Genomic DNA, 21,299 nt, shown 5'->3' on the forward strand with positions numbered 1-21,299 from the left:
AGGTGCTGTTTTCTTTTTAGCACAGTATTTTTCATTAACTTTAGAGACTTCTGGTCAACACTATGATTTCTGTATTTTTGCAAGAAGGTGTGCAGTAATGTATAATGCTTCTGTATTTTTGTCTCTTCTACCTTTTTAGTAATAACTATCACCAAATGTTTTTCCCAGAAACATTATTTTGTAATTATTCTGAAAAAAAAAAAAAACACAGTTGGCTTACAAAAGAGATCATTTTGCTTTGTTTGGAAATGAAATAGAAGCCTTGACAATGTTTTATATTTGAACTGCCATGGGGACTAGAAGGAATTCGATCACAAGTCCAGTATTATGGCTTATGCAAATAACTGTAACTGAAGATATAATCTTCCTAGCCTATTTTGCATTTGCTCCACGGTCATATTCATTATATATGTTTATGATATTATTCTGTTACAATATTTAGATTAATATTTTCTTTAGTTCTATTGTGCTTCAATAAACTAAACCTAAACCATATTCTCTGCTTTTGGGACTTAGCAACTTGACATTAGACAATAGTTAAGATAAAGTGCAACAGAAACAATAAAAAACCCAATGATAACAAATGTAAGTAGTAAGCACACAAATGATGTGAAAATGTGTTAGTTGAGATGAGCTACAATCTGTTACCTGGATGTTAGCTATGGTGACCAATCAGTATAACCTTTGTAGTGTACAGGCACACTTAATGCTATAATGATTGATAAGAACTTTAGAACTTCTTGTCAACAAATAGGAATTTAAAGGAATTCTCTTGGAATTCATAGGTAATATTACATCTAATCTTTGTGAAATATATACAAATAAACATGATTTTTACTTTGGAATCACCAAATCACCTGTAGATCATTTGGTAATTCGTAGAGGCATTTAGAAGACCACAATTAGATAGGTGTTGGATTAGAATAGAATAGTGGTTTCCATACTCTTAATTATACACTCATTCCAGTAAAATCCTGGCTATAAATGTTTATCTATTAATGATAAATTTTATACACTTACTTCTCTTCCAAAATTTTATGTACATTTAAAACCTATGCAAAATTACAAAACAAAAAAAGATAAAATAAAAACAAAGTAAATTATGTTTTAAAAATAGACTCATGACACAAAAATGTACTTTTTAATATTTATCCCTAGGCTTGCTATTTTACTGAGCTGTGTATTGTTAAATATACTTTATTATTTTTGAAAACCGTGGTCAACACTTTGTGATACAATGACTAAAAGCTATCTATGGTTGTGAATCTACCCCACAAAGAAACAGAAAGTCAAATTAGTTTGGCATTTCGAGGCCATTTATTCCATCAAGATGCATCATGCTTGACCTGAAAACTTGGTCAACATGATCTGCTACTGAAATCACTATCACAAAGAAATATGTTGAGAGAAGGAACACACACACACACACACACACAAACTTTGATTTACGTCCACTGCATCAGTTTTCACAGGGTTGGATAATTAAAAGGACCTACAAAATTCTCCATAGTATATTCACTTAAGCTTAAAGAAAGCTGAAGGATATGGTACAGCAGGAGGAAAAAGCACAAATATCACAGAGGTAAAAGACTTTCTGGCCAGCTCCCAGGTTCCTTTCTCAGTCACAAAAGATAGGTTGCCTTGATCTCAAAGAAATCAGAGTTCCAAGTGAAGAGATGTCTTTTATACTCCTCTGGCCATGTAGCTCAAATCAGGCTTTCTGAAGAGGCTTAATAACAGAAACCAAGAAAATACCCAGAAACCAGATGCAAACCATCCATCTGTATGTTTACTTATAGACATGATAAGCTGGCACAGGTTGCCCCTGGTCTTTCTTGGACCCTAGCTCAGGACTATATTCATCACTAGTTGGTACATTTCATTCATCACTAGTTGGTACATTTCATTCAAGTTTGGCCAAGGGTCAGCACCATGACTCAAATCTTCTCTGGAGATAATAAACATAGGGTTGCAACTGATCAGCTGAGAGTAACCCTGTTCTTACACCACCTACCCCCTGACCCTCTGTCAAGCTGTCTTAATTACAAATTGGTCATCATCATTCTTCTTTCTGCCTTTTGTGATATTTATAGAACAGAAAAAAGCAGAAAGATAAACACCAAACTACTAATCATTTGCAACATTCAATGAGGTGTAGGTATTCTTAAAAAAATAAAAACATGTTTGCTTTTCAAACACTCTAGCACAAAATTGTTCATTATCACCTATAAGCTTGACAACTTTTTTTTTGGTCTCCACTACCAAGAATATTAGAGCGTGGTGGCTGGAGAGCAGAGACAAGTCCTGGATTAGGGATGCACAGAAAATTCATATGTGTGAGTGTCCTAGCAGACGTGTGGAACATGGCGTCATGAAGTCCAGAATAGACAATAGGAGGAAAATCAAGATTTGTTTGGCACAAAGGAGATAAAGAAGCAGTTGAGGGAAGAACCAACCATGGGACCATAGTTCAGAAACAGTGCTCTTACACCTAGGACCACTGCAGAGCAAGGCAAGACCTCAGAAATATCAGGCGATTCACTAATTTGAATCCAGTTACAAGAAGGGCATGATGCTTAGAGCTAGGACACCAGAGAATCCATTAGTTCTTTCATTTATTTGTTCTTTCATTTTCACTCTTTCAATGTATATTTATAGAGCACCCATTATGTGGCAAAAATTAGAGCAGAATACACAAGGTTAAGCAAGACAGGAAAAAAAAATCCCTGGTCTCAAAATTTATATTCTGATGAATGGCTAAGGAAAGGTTACCTTGATTTTGGGCTAATAATCTAATGTAGAGATGCTTTAGTTCTTCGCAAATAGGAATGATACTATTTTTTTAAATCCACAGTCTAGAGTAGGAAGACACTGAAAGGAAAGGGCTTAGCATCCTTAGGTTTGAGTTTTGGAGGGATGTGCCAGTAGAAAGTCAAGCAGATTATTTCACCACCTATGTCTTCAGATTGGAGAGCTAAGAAATTACATAGTTTGTGTTGAAAATCTAAATCCATGTAGGAAATTCAGTCTCCCAGGTCTTCTTTTATTGTCATGATAGAATTATGTCTTGATGTAACTGGCTATTTCAACATTCCACTTGACTTTGTTACTGTAGATCTAGACTAAAATGAAGCATAGACTGAGAAAATGTTTAATATTTTTTTTCACTGGTGGTTGTTTTTAAAAGCAGATATTTAACAAAGGCTCTGCTCAAGCATCGCAGATCTGTTATAACAGTCAAACCTTAATGTCCTTCTGCCTCATCACTCAATATGATAAGTACAAACTGTATTCAAGCTCTGAATCTTTAAGGATTCAAACTTAAAGATAAATATCTTCTATCAACTACAGAAATATAGCTTTCGTGTTATCTTGCTTCCTGGAGCTTTGATAAGCTGACTTATTTTTTTCACTTTCCCTTATTTTTAACACTGAAATAGTGAGCACCCAATCATGCAATTACACTTGAAAACAGTAAAATCAGAAACTTCACTAGCCAATCAAACTCCTTGTAGCTTAATGGTGAGGGAAAGACCCTATATTTCCATTTCATTAAAACGTTGACTGCTACTTTCCTCTCTTAAAGAAATAAAATAAATTCTTACGGAATTAGCTGGCAGTTTTTAAGACTCTTATGCAAATTGGTAGCAGAGCTTAAGCAGTTATAAAAGAAGCTGATAACTATGGAAAATATGAAGAACTGGTTTGCTCTGACTTGCATACACATATGTGGCTGCATTTAAAGATTGAACATGAACCAATAGCTTTGTTGGAAAAAGAATGAGGTTTCTGAAGTATGTGCAGTGAGCAGAATGAAACCAGCATCTTTGCAAAGAAAATTTAAGTGAAAGAAAGGCAAAAGAAATATATTGGGGTCTTGGAAAAAATAATGGAACAACACTATATCATCAAATAATAATCAGAATGTGAAGGGTAAAAATGAGAGTGAGAAGTAACGTACCCATGACAACTTGGGTGATTTCTCTTTTCTTTTGTTAGAGACAATGGATCTTACCACCATGCTCAAATCTATAATAATAGCTTTTGTCACGAGAAAGTCATCCTGGATTTGTATTTGGGTTTATGCATTTATGTGCCATTTGTCTGTCTTTTGATGAATGACCTATCTGTGTTTCAGAAATGTAGATCTTATTTTCAAAAGCTATTCATAGTATTTTGAAAAAGAATGGTATATTTTGAGGGAAAAAAGGCAAATTAAAAAATTACAGCTTTGCTGACTCTAGAATTCTTAGCTCATTTTTCATTTGTTTCAATTATAGAATCTAATTAAACAATAATCCCTGCACATTTCATTGTAAGAAAGATTATGTAGCAGATGCCAAGGTTAATTAGTGGACAGTTGACTCCACCAATGAATGGAGAACGTTGTAATTAGATTCATATGAAGAAAAAAGTGTGAATTTGCACTTTTTGGATGTGTGAAGCCATATCAGTAATGCATACGGCTGCAAATAAACAATGAGGAATGGAAAGCTCTACCTCCAGTATCTTTAGCTGGTCTTGGCATGCACCAGTTGTTTTTTGTAGGTGGAAAGCATGTCTCAGTGCTAGATTGAGTCTACATTTAGGTATGGACTCTCGCTTCTAGGAGATTAGTATCCAGACAGTGAACAAGAGTCTGCAATATAAAGCACAGCATTGCCATGGAGAACAGGAACAAGTCTGGATTTGGAACCAAATGAAACTGGCTTACTCGTGTAGCCTTAGGTATACTGTACACGTTTTCTGGACCTTAATTTCTATAAAATGGAAAGTTGGAATCAATAATCTATAAATTTTTTCCTAACTCTAAATTCTTTAGTGTGTTTTTAAATTCTACGTTTGAGATCCTTCCTGGTCAACTCTATTTACTATGAAAGTGAAGTCAGGTTTAACTTTTGGCCACTGGCATTTCAGAAATATGAGTTAGATGGATTTGGATAGTGATACTATTAGATTCACACCATTTAATCTTAATGAAAGAATTGATTCTGTTTTTGCTAATATTAAAATCCTATGTCAGTTCAGTATTTCAAAACAATACAATCTATAAATACAGAATCATCTTCCTCATGCTGTGGGCCTCTTGAGAAATGAGGCATTGTGAACTACAGCAACATCTCAGGAGTGCCTCTGGAGGGAATCCCCATTTAATCCTGATTTAAATAATAGTTACACTGGGTAGCCAAAGAATCTGATTTTGAAAGTTATTGAGTATGTCCCTTTAGAAAATAAAACAAACCAAAACAGATCAAACAAACAAACAAAACCCTGCTGATCGAGACTATATATTTGGTGGTCTAAGATATCCAAATTAAGTAATTTCAACCACTAACCAATTTCAATTAAGAAGTGATTGCTGAATAGACAAATATTTAAGAAATATTTTTCCTGGCAAATAAGTTTCAGATACTTTTGCAAGAACATTTTAATAAATATACATTTGACTTGAACTGTCATAGACAACTGTGGGAGCATTTGTCTGAATAGTACTATGATAAACAAAGTCATAGATATATTTCTATACTGCCTGAATCATAATTTTTTGTTATATTTGATAGAAAAATCCAAAAATAACAGTTATTTAAACATAATAGAAGTGAATTCCTCTTTTGGATAGAATTCTGGAGTAGACAGTCCTAAGTGTGCATGGTGCCTTCTTTTTATCAGGCTCTACCTAAGCTTCTTGTACTACCCTGTCTGACTTCCATAGTCAAGAGCCTTTCATCTCCAAGATGGCTGCTGCAGCTCCAGGCATTTCACTTGCACTCTAGACAGCAAATATGAGAAGAGAGGAGAAGTATATATGTATATATGTGTATATATGTATATTTTTTTAAGGACATTTCCTGGATATGCAAATACCACTTCCACTTACATTGTATTGTCAGAAGCTAAAAATCAGAGGTTCTAATGGAGAAGTAGAATGGCAGGATGAATATTAGGGGACACTAGCTATTATCAATTATTTCTACCTGAATAAAAAGCAGAAACTACAAAATATGTAAGTGAGCATTTTTTCTTGACTAAGGTAGCCAGTGATTTGAACAAAATTAACAAAGCACTGGCTACCTTAATCAAGAAAAAAATTGAGAAACACAAATGCACAGAATAAAAAATGGCAAAAAAGTGAGAAAGCACAAATATACAAAATAAGAAACAAGACAGAATAATTTTTGTGTGTAAAATAAAAAATGATAGATTATCTTGCAGACCTCCTCTATGAAGATGTATTTGAAAACATAAATGGCTAATTTTCTATGAAATTAACTTTACCAATTATGCTTCCATTCAGATAGAAAGTTTAAGCAGACCAATTACTAAAGTTGTAGAGGAATTACCCCACTAGAAAACATTGAGCTTGGATGGTTTTACAGGGAAATTCTGACAAAACTTTAAAGACCAGATAGTCCTAATGCTATAAAAATGGTTTCGATTTTTTATGACTTCAATTATACCTCAATGAAGCTAAAAAAAAGCCCAATCAAATGTGATGTGAAAACTTAATTGAATCTTGATTCAAAAAAATTATAAAAGGTATTTTGAGAACAAGTGAATAAATTTGAATATGAACTAGATATTAGATAATTATTGAATTATGATCATGTCTTTATTTTCAGAGTGTGCATGTGGAATTATTTAGGGATGAAGGAACATAACATCTGCAACACCAAAAACAACAATTATTCCAAAGGATGGAAATTATTTGAGAACTTTACATTTCTTTTTTTTAACATGTAAAATATTGATCTCTAACTCTGATAAAAAACAGTACAAAAGAAAATAATCATGGATCAATATCACTGATATTGATGTAAATATCCTAAATAAACGTTAGTGTACTGAATTCAACGACACATTCAGAAGATAATATACTGGGACCAAATGGAATTCATTCTAGGAATGCCAGACAGATTTAAAACTTAGGAGATTCACTAATAAAACACACCATATAAAGTTCTAACAAGACAAATCATATGATTATCTCCATAAATGTTGAAAAGTCTTTGTCAAATCTCAACCTCCACTCTAGAGAAAAAAGTAAAGCATAAAAAATAGGAATTGATGTATACTTACTTAACATGAATTTATATATAATTATATTTTTATGTGATACATAAATTACATGCATATATAATTTTACATCAACCTATCTATATCTATATTTATTAGTCCTAAAGCCAGTATTTTACCTAATGGTGAAACACTAGTAACATTTCCACTAAAAATATGAAAAAAAGAATATTATTATTTAACACTGTACTGGACATATTGGCCAATGCAATTAGACAAGAGAAATCTATTAGGAGCATAAAAATTAGAAAAGAAGTAAAACTATTTTTTTTCTATTTGCACATAATGTGACAACATACCTGAAAATTCTAGAGAATCAGCAATACACTCAGCTTTTATGATGATGATTAATGATAACTCAAACAATAAAATAATTCACATATGCAAAAAAATATATAATTAGCACACAGAAATCAGTAGTCTTCACATACATAAATTAGCCAGGATAAGATATAATGGCTGAGAAGCCCCATGCACAATAAAAGAAGATAAAAATATTTAAGATAGACCTTACAATAACATGTAAAATTTATATAAAAAATACTCCAAAACATTTTGAAAAACACAAACTTAGACTTGAATAAATGAAAAGCGATTTCTTGTTTTTGGATAGGATTACTTAGCATCACAAAGATGCCATTGCTCGGTAAGTTAATTTATTAATTTAATAAATTCCCATTAAAAAGTGAACCAAACAACCAGCTTTTCCCCCTGAAGCTAGACAAGTTAATACCAAAATTCATGTGCAAAAATAAACATAAGAGAATAGTTAAGAAAATACTGAAATAGAAAGTTTATGGAAAATGTGAGTCTAGCCTTCCAGATATTAAATAGAAAAGAAACTTCTGTAATTAAAACAGTAAATTAACGGCACATAAATGGTGTGGCAGAATCAAAAGAAAGTTCAGATCTGGAGATAACACTGAAACAAAGGTGTGCTTTTTTTCTTTACCATCATAGTTTATAACAAGATATTGAATATAGCTCCCCATGCTATACAGTAGGACCTTGTTGTTTATCTATTTTATATATAAAGTGATAAATAGGAAGATAATATTAACAAAACATATTTAGAAAAAGAACTAATATGTCTAATACATAAAAAACTTTCAAAAATATAGAAAAAGCTGTACATTCACTAAGATGGCTATAATCAAAAAGACACAATAGTAAGGGAGGTTAGAGAGAAACTGGACTCCTCCTACATTTCAGTGTGAATGTAAAATAGTGCAGTGCTTTGGAAAATAGTCTGGCAGTTCTTCAAAATGTTCAGCATAGAGTTACCATATGACCCAGCAATTCTATTCCTGGTTATGTATCCAAGAGAACTGAAAACATATGTCCACCCCAAAACTCATGCACTAATATTCAAAATGACCAGAAAACTGGCAACAGCCCAAATGCTCATCAACTGACAAATGAATAAACAAAATGTGATCTATTTAAACAATGGGATATTATTTGACAATAAGAAGAAATGAACTTCTGATACATGCTACAGCATGGATAAACCTCGAAAACATTATGCTGTGTGAAATAAGCCAGACATAAAAGACCATGAATTGTACAATTCCCTCTATATGACACGTCCACCATAGGCAAATCCACAGAGACAGAAAGTAAGCTAGTGGTTGCCAGCAGCTGAGAAGAGGGGGCAGTGGGGAGAAGCTGCTAATATGTACAGAATTTCTTTTTGGAGTGATGAAAATTTGAAATTTTATACTTAGAATTAGATGTGATAATGGTTGCACAATTTTGTAAATATCCTGAAAAACACTAAATTGGATACTTTAAAAAGATGAATTTTATAATATGTGGATTATATCTCAATTTTTTTAATGAAGAGGAAAATTCCAAAAACCAGATTACAAAATCTGCAAATGACATGGAGAGACATTTTATTCTAAAAGATATATTTTTAAATATCCATTATCAATACTTTTGTTCAGTAATGATATATTTATATTTACCTCTCTTTTAGAATCCTTTTTTGGTTCTTTATGTTTCCTAGCACATAGCAATTACACCCAGGTTTTCGTATTTATTTGAATAGGGTTGAGCTCATAATTCTTCAGTGGTAGGTTCTGAGATCATGGTTTTATTTTTCTCCTTGACTCCAGGTTTAGTTAAGATTTTGTTACTCAAATCGGTTCTTAAATCAGCTGCATTGGTCTCATCTGGAGTGTGGAGAGCAATGCAGAATCTCTCACCCCACCTCCCAGCTGCCTACTGCAAATCATTTTAAAATGTGATCTGTAGGCCTGGGTTTTTTTCTCTGTGGTTCAGTCAGTACATGTGCACTTTGATAAACGTCCTTGGACATCTGAGAAGAGAACGTGGACTTCTCCAACACTAGTGAGTATCTATTAGAGCTATCTTATTGTTATTTAGGTTCTTCAGATTCTTACTGTTTTTTTGTCTCCTTGATTTCTCACAGTATGAGAAAGTTAAAATCTTTCTATTTTGTGACTATTTCCCTTGTGTTTCCTACAGCTTTTGCTGTATTAGTTTGCTTTATGTATTTTTTTTGTGTGTGTGCACAAATTCATGACAGTACCCTTTACAGACTGTCTACCATGCCTTGTCAAATGCTATGTAATTCCATGAATTCAGTATTTCCATCACGGCCTTTTTCATTGGCTCCTCTGTCCATCACTGGTTTGGTTGAATTTTACCAGGTGGTATCAGGAATGGCTCATGGGTACTATATTCCTCAAATTCTTCACATTTGACAACATCTGCCTTTATAACACTTTTAGTGTTATGTGTTATTTTTATGGCAACTTTGTTAAATGCTTCCTTATATTCTGGTATTAACATTGCTATGGATAATTTTAAGGCCAGCCTAATTTTCTGCCTTAAAACTGAGTTGACTCTTTTATGCCTAAAAGCTGACCATAGATGACTATCTGCTGCCCTGGAATCCTGTCTGACTTTGCATTTGCCTCAGCTTTTCCATATTTTAAAGATATTTTATAAACATTTGCATTACAGTAAACCTGGCATTTGACAGACCTTCCAGCTTTTACCTTGAAACTTGCTAGTTATGCATGTACAATGAGCAGAGTTTAGCTTGCTGTTAAATCTGAAAGTGGACCAGCAGTAACCTGCCTCACTTATCTCAACGCTTTCCAGACATAACCTAATAACACCTCCCTCTGGAATTCAGCAAGCAGGGCACGCGCCGTTGGAGTATACACAAACACAGACCATTGAGATATAACTAACTCCATTGGTATTTGGTGGTGGTGGGTTTGTGCTACTGCCTCTGCTGGCCATTTGGTGTACCAGTCAGCTGTACTGTGGCTTCTTGTGCCATTGCCTCTGAGATACACAAAGAAGCTCCAGGAAGATAAATGCTTTGTGCTAGTAGCTCAGAGCAAGGGCAGAAACTCTGCTGAATGAATAGAGAGCACTGGCTGCATCAGGCAGGGATTCCTAGAACTCAAAGACAAGCCTGAATCCCCAGTTCTTTTGCATCATGATCTGGCATTTTCTCTCCTTCTGCAGATCTGGGTCAGCAGCTACACTCCTGCCTCCTCCTCTCCTCCCACACCTGCTTCTGCAAATGTGGCGTGAGTCTGGCTCCTCGTTTAGCTGTGCCTCTTCTGCCACTCTGGGCTCTTAGATGACGGATGCTCACCTAGTCTTCCTGTATTCCTAGCTCAAAGCAAGGGTCATTGGCTTGCTTCCTCTTGGTTTGCCACTTAATTTTTGGAGAGCTCCTTAGGGTGCCTGAGGTCTGCATGGAAATATGTTCTCTCTTAATATCCTTTCTTGACTTGGTCTTAAATTCGGTGGCTATTTTAAATAGATTCTGGCTTGAGGCTGTGGTGTTTCCTAGTATCAATAGTTTTTTTCTTCTTTCTCTTTTTAATCTTTGTTGTTTCCTTTGGGTATCAGTGAGTGGAATGGTGGGAGAAACACCTTTATATGTCTGCTTTAGCTCTGTTTTGCCCCCACCTCCCCCACCCTAGTTGGCCTTTTTAGGTGTCTGACTATCCATCTTGTACAAAGATTGGGCCTGCCTACTACCTTTTCTTCTCGTGGATTAATTTTTTCCCATCTCTCCCTCCCTACCTCTTTGTGTCTTTCTTTCTGTCTTTAACATATTTACGTATACTCAGCATATACACTCACCCTAGTCTCAGATCAGAGTAGAAAATGAGTTTCTTATTTAGTATGAGGTAAGTTGTAAATACTTGTAGGTTAGCAATGAATAGTAAGAGGAAATAAATAGCACAAAAAATTCTGCTGAGAAATTGACTTAAATGATGCTTTTTGAACTCCATCAGCTGAAGTAGGTTTTTCCACTTTGTTTACATCTCTGCTCCAGCTGATTACTTTGCAATTCTGATGTTGCCTAAATAAGGAAGAGATGCTGTGGAACTATATAAATGGACTCACAATAGCCTTTAAAGGACAAAGAACAATGATTTTTTCCCCAGGTATTTCTAAAAGAGAATAGATCCACTTCCATTCAATTGCTTTAATGCTGTGATCCAGAAAATATAAATAAAGAAAGAAGATATCATGGGTCTTTGCTGAATAGTTAGTTCTGTCTTTCGTTTTCTTTTTTTTTATGGGAGATGAATTTTAGAAAAGTACTTTAAATTCTAAAATTATAGAATATTTTCCAGAATAGACCATATTTCATCCCAATCATTTGGAGGGTTACAGTCATTGGAAGGATTTTGGTGATTAATCTATATGAAATAAAGAATAACTGTAGAGTTTAGAAGACTGACATGATCTGACCTAACAAGGTCACTATGGTAGCTGTGTGAAGAAAAGACAGTGAGTGCAAAAACTGCAAGATCAGTTAGGAGGCTACTGAAATAATTCAGATATGACATAGCATTGACTGGGACTAGGATGGTGGCAGGAAGGGTGGTAAGAAGTAGTAAAATTAGGAATATGTTTTGAAGGTAAGATTGCTAATGGACAAGATGTAGGGAGATAAGGATGAGACCAAAATTTTTGTCCTGAGGAACTGCAAGAGGGGATTTGCAATGACCTGAGATGGGAAGACTTTAGGAGGACCTAGCCATGTGGAAAATAATGAAAACTCACTTTTGGACATGTTTTGTCTGAGATGTTTATTAGACACCCAAGTAGAGAGGTTGAGAAGCCGGTTGGGATGTAAGCATCTAGATTTTGATGGAGAGGTTTGGACTGAAAATGTATCTTGGGTGCCCTCAGCTTACAGATGGCATTGAAAGCCATAAGTCTGGATGAGATGATAAGATCATAGCTAGGGAGTGAATGTGGAAGGAAAAAGAAGACATCCTTGGGAACACCCACTTTTAGAGTTTGAGAGGTAAAGAGGAACCATTTAATGAGATGGATCAAGGCAAAAGCAAAGCCAGGGGAATGTGGGAATCCTGCTTCAAGAAGGAAAGTGATTGACTGTGTCAAATCCTACTGATGGGGCAAGGAAGACCAGGACTGGGAATCGAGCCTTAGAGTTAGCAATGTAGAGGTCCTTAGAGAGCTTGACAAGAGCTGTTTATAATGACATGTGTGTTAATTAACATCTTCTCTAACATGAGTAGCCAAGTATCATCAAAACGGACACTGCATCTTTGTTGGTCACCAGAATACCCATCACTTAGCATAATAAGCACTTGTAAATATTTGTTAAAGGAGTGAATTCACTAAAGATGGCCAAATTTTAATCTTTATCTGAGACCTGCTTCTGAGCTCCTATGTCATATACAAACATTCAGGGGAAATACTTTCCCTGGATTTACTACAGATTTACCCTGGATTTATGTGATTACTATGGACTAAGCTCCGAGCTTGGCCTTGGAATTGCAAAAGTAAATTAGGTGCAGTCAGTCTCCTAAAGAAGTTTGTTTGGGAGCCAGACAAATGAATGGACAATTAAAATGCCCTTGGATTAATGTAGTGATAGAAGTGAAGGAACTCTGTGAAGATGGAGGTGTGCCAGGTGGGCGGGGTGTGCCAGTCGGAGCATGGGGAGTGAAGAGGTGGGGAGACCACATCTTTGAGCCTGGTTAGTGGGCATCATCCAGATGAGGGCATGTGGGGAAGGCAAACCCGAGAGCACATGTGCTAGTGTGTGAGTGAGGGGAGCCTAGCCTGCAGATAAACACATATTTCTTTCTTTGGCTTGAACCCATCCTCCCACTCCTGTATCTCCCAGTTCCTCTGGCTTTGTTTGTTTTGCTTCTTTGCCTCTGTTCTCTCTGTTCTACCTCCTGATTTGTGGCTGACCTCTCTTCCTAGCTTAGTGCTTTCTCCGATTTCCTCTACAGAAACTCATTTCTTGGATTTAACCTGGAGTTGAATCTAATTAACTTCCACCATGTGCAGGCCTGACGGACACTCCCCAGATTTTCAGGCCTTCTCTTCATTTCAGAGGGGTCTAAGACCTTTACCGTTCCTCTCTCCTCCAGCATAACATCCTTGTTCTCCAGAAAAGTTTGACTACCTGAAGTTTCCTAAATTTACCATCCTGTTTAAAGCCTCAGAACGTCTCCTATGCCCACTTTGAGTCTCCTTCCCAGCACACTCTCCCCTCCTCTGGTGACTTCACCTCACACTAAGTTTGCAAGATAATTTGCACATCATCTCTCCTGGAATGTATTATCAAGACAGGCCAAGTTAGGCTACAGTAACATCATCAAAATCTGTGTGACTTGAGGCAATAAAAATTTATTTCTTGTGCTTCCAAGATTCTGCATGGGTCTGGGAGATGATCTTGGGATGATGTCTTTTTTGTGGAGGTTCAGCATCCCCCAGGATCTTTCCATCTTGTAGCAACCCCACAACAACAAGTGCTCTCATGACCACTGGGAAGGGCGAAGAGAGCGTGGAGAATTGTGGACTGGCTATTAAATGCTCCTGCCTGGAAGTGACACATGTCACTTCTGATCCCTTTTCAACAGCATGTGTCCATGCCTATAGTCAAAGAAGAAAGTGCCCTGAAGGAAAGGAGAACCAGAAATCTTGGTGATCATTAGTAATGTTTCCCTTGTGGGAAATACTGGTAAATGGTATTTGTGGGGACACTAGGTGGACTCCTGCTTCTAGCTCTATCATCAATGAGTTATTTACTGGGAAAATCACATAATTTCACCTCTGCCTTTGTTTCCTCAGCTATAAAAAGATCACCAATCATAAAAGGGTCATGGTGAGAGCAGAAGTGCTTAGATCAGTACCCAGAACAAATTGAGTTATCAAAAAAAATCATTATTGATTTTTACTAGGAACTCTTCCTTGAGCTGTCTGCCTCATCCCATCTTGCAGAGTGAAACATTTTCTCCTTTGTATTTTCACTCTTCCTTATGTGCAAATATAGATGTTTGCCTTTGTCTTGTAATACATGATTTTTAGGTGAAATGGTGAGTTTCTTAAAACTAGGATTTTGTCTGGTCAACACTGTACTCTGGAATCTAGCCCAGTGCCTGCCACATAGTAGAAACTCAATATATTTCATGTACATGAATGAATAAGTGAAAAAAGGAATGAGCTTGTGGTTTTAAAGCTCTGCACTGGGGATGAATCATTCGGGGGCTTACAAAAACCTCTGACCTTTTTATTCTAAAGTCCCACTCCTTAATGATCTTCTAGCTCCAAAACTGCTTGTAAATAATATACTGACAGAATGGAAGCATTCTTGATTTGGATATTGTCATGCTTAGAGGGATGTTTTCTCCACTCAAGAACCCAACTACTTTGCCCCTTGGTGTGGTCCACAGCCTAGCAGCCTCAGTGTGCCCTGAGAGCTTGTTAGAATTTCAGACTACACTCCAGAATTACTGAATCGGAATCTACATTTTAACAAGATCCCAGGTGATTTGTATGCACATTAACATTTGAGAAGCACTGTTCTATAATACTTGCTCAAGATGCCAGCCGAGCTCTGTTCCCTTCATGCCTATGGCTGAGAGTTAGGGACTGAGGGAATGCAGCCCTCCTAAAGTTGTTTTGGGTTAACTGTTCATTCTGATTTATTACTGAACAAAAGAACTTGCTTCACAGAAGCATTATTTACAGTAGCCAGGATGTGGAAGCAGCCTAAATGTCAATCAACAGCTGAGAAGATAAAGAAGATGTGGGGTTTGTGTGTATATATAAAATGGAATACTACTCAGCCATAAAAAAGAATGAAATAATGCTATTTGCAGTAACATGGATGAACGTGGAGATTGTCATATTAAATGAAGTCAGAAAGAGAAAGAAAAATACCATATGATATCACTTATATGTGGAATCTTAAAAAATGACACAAATGAACTTATTAACAAAACAGAAACAGACTCACAGACATAGAAAACAAACTTATGGTTACTAGAGGGGAGGGAGGTGGAGGGATAAAGTGGGAGTTTGGGATTAGGAGATACACACTATTATACATAAAATAGATAAAGAGTAAGGTCCTACTGTATAGCACAGGGAACTATATTCAATACCTTGTAATCTATAATGAAAAAGAATATGAAAAGGAATACATATATATTCCTTTACATATATCTGTATATAAATGAATCACTATGCTGTACACCTGAAATTAACACAACATTGTAAACTAACAATACTTCAAATTAAAAAAAACTTGCTTCTAACTGATCCAATGTTAGTAGGATATGTTTAGTATTGGGAGAATGATGGATTTAGAAATGCTGTGTTCAGGAAGTTGAGGGATTTGCCATTGATTATTATTTAGTGTCAATTGATCTAGTATGTTTTTGTTACCAAACATAAAAAACATATCCTGAGAAATTTCTAGATTTTGGAAGTTATGAAAATAGGTGGCTTTTGATGGGTGGTTTTATAACATGTAAAATTGAGCTGCTTCTTTGTAAATTAGCTGATCTTAACATCGTAGAAGACTTCATATAGTTTCTGTGGTACTTGAGAAAGAGATCAGGCAGCTGGGCTTCCTGGATGGGCAGTGATTGTTATCCTAGGTAAAGACCTTCAAAATATTTTTTAAAAAGTACTCACAAAGTGTATTCCCTGCTATAAGCATCTTCCATGTGAGCAGTTGAAGGTGATTCTTGACACCTGCCATGATTCAAGGCAGGCAAGGAGCAAGCCACAACTGGTTCACGCCCGAGGGAAGAACAATAGGGAAGCCTATAGAATCTAGCCAAGGACTGACTGGTGCTGCTTAAAAGCTTTTATTTCAGGAGCCATCCAATGACAGATTTTACAGAAAGTCTTATCTTATGACCTACCTTGAAGCTCCAAGTAGAAGGAAGCCTCCCATCGTCCTTCCTAATGAGTAATACCATTCAGCACAGTAAACATTAGTGCAGGGTTACATGGGGAAAATTTCCTTTCTATGTGAAAAATAGCCAGAAAAGTTCCCACAACTTCAGGATGTGTTTGGTTAAGGGAGCTAGTGCAGGACACTGATATGACTGTGTATAAATGTGGTCTGTAGCTTTTTAATAACAGACTCTGCCCAAGAATCATCAGGTTAGGTCTGATTCTACAAATTGCTGTCTTGTTCTTAGTAGCTGTATATTTCTGGCCTGCTGAGATTGCTATGTTCCTTTTTTTTTCACAGATAAAGAATTAATTAAAGATTTACTGGATAAGATATTCATAAATAAGTGGCAAACATTCAATATTATCTATCACATAAGGAACACACTCCAATTTTTATCACATTTTTGTTGCCTCCTCCTTAACATATTTCCTTAAAAAAGTATCATACATAAAAGAAGCATATTTACCAAGAGACGCTGCTGCATCTTTTGAGCAAGCATAACAAACAGTTTGCACCGCTATTTTAACTTGTTTTGATGGATTAATTGGTACTTACGACAAAGATTTCTTGCATAGTTGACTACAGGCTTACCTCAGAGATATTGTAGGCTCAGTTCCAGGCCACTGCAATAAAATGAGTATCTCAATAGGAGACAGTAAGGTGACTTACGTGAATTTTTTGGTTTCCAAGTGCATATAAAAGTTATATTTGTGCTATACTGTAGCCTATTAACTATGCAAGAGCATTATGTCTAAAAAACAACATACACACTTTAATTAAAAATACTTCATTGCTAAAAAATGCCAACCATGATCTAAGCCTTCAGCAAGTTGTAATCTTTTTGCTGGTGGAGGATTTGCCTCAGTGTTGATGGCTGCAGACTGATCAGGATGGTGGTTGCTGAAGGCTGGGGTGGCTGTGGCAATTTCTTAAAATAAGACAACAGTGAAATTTGCCACATCAATCGCCTCTTCCTTTCATGAACAATTTCTCTGTAGGATGTGGTGCTATTTGATAATATTTTACCCACAAGTAGAACTGCTTTCAAAATTGGAGACAGTCCTCTCAAAGTCCTTTGCTGCTTTATCAATTAAGTTTATGTAATATTCTAAATCCTTTGTTGTCATTTCAACAGCCTTCGCATCATTTGACTGGATTCCATCTCAGGAAACCACTTTCTTCGCATGTCTATAAGTAGCAACTCTTCATCCAGTAAAGTTTGGTCATGAGGTTACAGCAATTTAGAAACATCTTCAGGCTCCACTTCTAGTTCTAGTTCTCTCTCTGTCTCCACCACATCTGCAGTTGCTTCCTCCACTGAAGTCCTGAATCCCTCAAAGTCATCTGTGAGGATTGGAATTACTTCTTCCAAATTCCCGTTAATGTTCATATTTTGACTTCTTCCCATGAATTATGAATGTCCTTAATGGCATCTAGAAGGGTTAGTCCTTTCCAGGAGGTTTTCAATTTACTTTGTCCAGATCCATCAGAGGAATCACTATCTATGGCAGCTAGAGCCTTACAAAATGTGTTTCTTAAATAGTAAGACTTGAAAGTCAAAATGACTTCTTGACCTGTGGGCTGTAGGATGGATGTTGTATTAGCAGACATGAAAACAATATTAATCTCCTTATACATCTTCATCAGAGCTCTTGGGTGACCAGGTGCATATTATCAATGAATAATAATATTCTGAAAAGAATCTTTTTTCTGAGCAGTAGATCTCAAAACAGTAGGCTTAAATAGTCTGTAAATATGTTATAAAAAGATGTGCTGTCATCCAGGCTTTATTGTTCCATTGATAGAGCACAGGCAGAGTAGCTTTAGCATAATCCTTAAGGGCCCTAAGATTTTTGGAATGGTCATTGAGCACTGACTTTAATTTAAAGTCATCAGCTGTATTAGCCTCTGACAAGAGAGTCAGGCTGTCCTTTGAGGATTTGAAGCCAGGCATTGACTTCTCCTCTCTAGCTATGAAAGTCTTAGACGGCATCTTCTTCCAATAGAAGGCTGTTTCATCTACATTGAAAATCTGTTGTTTACTGTAGACACTTTTACTAGTGATCTGAGCTAGACCTTCTGGATAACTTGCTGCAGTTTCTACATCAGCACTTGCTGCTTTATTTTGTACTTTTCTGTTACAGAGACGGCTTCTTCTAAGCCTCATGAACCAATCTCTGCCAGTTTCAGAGTTTTCTTCTGCAGCTTCCAAACCTCTCTCAGCCTTCACAGAATTAAAGAGAGGTAGGGTCTTGCTCTGGGTTAGGCTTTGGCTTCACAGATTGTGGTGAATATTGGGGTAAAATTCACCAAAGTATTAATAGTGAATACCACTGAGTAGGTTACAATAGATGTTTTTAATTAAAATGCTTTTTAAGAATTTATTAGATGAGTGTTAACAATTTTGTAATTAGAAAAAAGAATATTTGAAAGTAACATAAAATAATTCAGTGGTGGGATACTTTTCCTTACCTGTTAGATCATCCTGGAATTCACGGCCACCAGCAGTGACCAAATGGGTAAAAACATTTTATCTTTCTTTCTCTATGAGCTACCTATTCTATTATTGTAATCAAAATTTCATACTTAAATCTTATATTACTTTATCAAAACCACAGGCCATTCCAATAGCAATTTCAGTAGTGTAACAAAAAGAAGTGCACATGTATATATTTAGACAAGTAAAACATAAACAAGGAAAGCAAAGAAAATTAAGATATTAAAAGTTTTTTTTTTGAAAAAGACATACAACTCATTTTCTTTTATTCAGACACTGTTAAATGAATTCCTATGTAACATTTAAATTGACATTTTCACTCAGGTTTCTTCAGTTTTTGCGTCTGGTTAGTGAACTGGCTTTTTCATGTCCCAAAGTCATAAGATTGTTAGAAAAGCCTTGTATTCTATAATTAAAAATTGCCAGTCCTTTAGCTGTTTTGCTCAGCAGAGGCATAGGGCACGGTGTCTTTTAGAGACATTGCTCCTGAGATGAGAATAAAAGATTTTGACCTTTTATTGCCATGTTCATGAGTCGGAAGAACTTCATTTATTTTAGGTAAAGAGCAAATGAAGCATTGCCTATTTTCAGTGATTCAAAGAGCGGCTGAAGTCACCTACAACTTGCCAGTCAATAGTCTTTTGTAATGTTTTCCGTTTAGAAAACTATTGTACTTTTCCTCAAAACATCAGTGGCTCTTAGCTAGCAATTTGAACACACACACACACACACAAAGACCACAATCCAGTTACTGGTGAACCATAGTCATAAACAACATTAGCCTCATGTGTGAAAATTTTCTTCCTCCTCCAACTGAAAACACATATTCTTCAAAACTGAGAAATCATTCAAAAATTGACTGTTAAATGTAAAATAATTAGAGCCATGGGGCTCCATCTAGTTTAATGTTTTAATGTGGGGGAAGAAAAAAGGCTTAAGGTCTCTTTGATATTAAGTCAATGCTATAAACACAATGACATTGGCTGCCCCAGCTTGCTCATATATAAAATTAAGTGCACGGAGAATCTCTGCACTCACTTCTATTTTAAAAGGAAAAATTATAATAGCAATTGAAAATTGGTAAGAAAAGATTATGTCACTTCCACCTTAGTCTATAAGTCACATTTTAAAGCTGTATGTGAGTGCTAAGAAAGCTAAGTTCCTTCTCTGGTTTGTTTAAACCACGTGCAATTATGGACACGTCAAAAATATGAACGTCCACAAGGTATTTGAACATCCTGAGTTTGTACAGCCCAAGAAGAAGCAAATCTTAGTTTAGGGCAAGTTTAGTCACTAAGATTCACCACTGCCGCTCTAGACAGTCGATATAAATTGCTGCATAATTAGCCCAGCGGCAATAATCCATCCATCAGGAAGACAAGGCGCAGACACCCGAAGCCATCGATTCTGCCTGCTGTGCTGCACCTTGTTAACCGTGCGCGCGCCTGGGAAACCCCGCGGGATGTAGTGTTCGCCACGTGGTTTGCTTCCGCATTGAAGAAGAACGTGGCAACAATTTTAAAAAGAGATCAGAACAAATAGCAGTGTCTATTTTTTAAAGGTTTGAAAGTACATGGGGTGGGCTCAGGAGTCAGGCTATGTGAGGGGCCCATGTTTCCTATTACTCCTGGTCAAGGAGACAAAGTTAGTTAATGCCTCCCTGGTTAGGATCCCCATAAAAGAAACAAGAATGACTTACGGATGGCGGTGATACTGGGGAGACAATGTGTTGATTTCAGAAACGTCATGGAAAGAAACATTCTGAGTGATATTAATAACTTGTGGAAATTATGTAATTTCAGAAGGCTACCCTGGGGGCAATCCAAAATCTATTTTTAGAATCAGACGTGTCAGACACATTTACACAAAACTAATTTCCTAAACTCATCAAAGATAGAAACCTTGGAACTATATGCTGGATATGTAATATCCAAAAAAACATAAAATGGCCGTTTTAGAACTAAATGTTTACTTTATCAGTGGCATGAGTAATAATTCAACAAAAATCTCGTATAGAAATAAAACAGAGTTCCCTCCTCATACTATATTCAACCTGATACAAACTATGCAAAAGATCAAGAATAAAATTCTGTAATAGGACAGTTACTAGGAAGATTCAACACAGTTGGGCAAAGCTACCATTTTCAATGAACTCCTTTTAAATTCTGCTATGACTAATATACAAAGGTCATGGGGTAGTGAGGGTCAAAGTGATCTTTGTGTGATTCACTGACATAAAAAATCTTTATGAAATATAATTATGTGCAAAAGGAAGCTACATACTTCATTTGGTACTAGATTCTTCAGAAAAATCTTAAGTTCAAACATAAAATCTCTGAAGTCAAGGAGTTTTGAAGAAAAGAGATGTGCTCATTAGGGTAAATCTGGTTACCTGAGGATGACTGATCAGCATAATTAATGGTCTTGGGGAACAAGAGGAAATATTTGAATCAGAAAAAAAAGTATGCTGTCTTATATGTG

The sequence above is a fragment of the Camelus dromedarius genome, chromosome 1 (genome assembly GCF_036321535.1).
Source record: "Camelus dromedarius isolate mCamDro1 chromosome 1, mCamDro1.pat, whole genome shotgun sequence".
Taxonomy (NCBI): Eukaryota; Metazoa; Chordata; class Mammalia; order Artiodactyla; family Camelidae; genus Camelus; species Camelus dromedarius.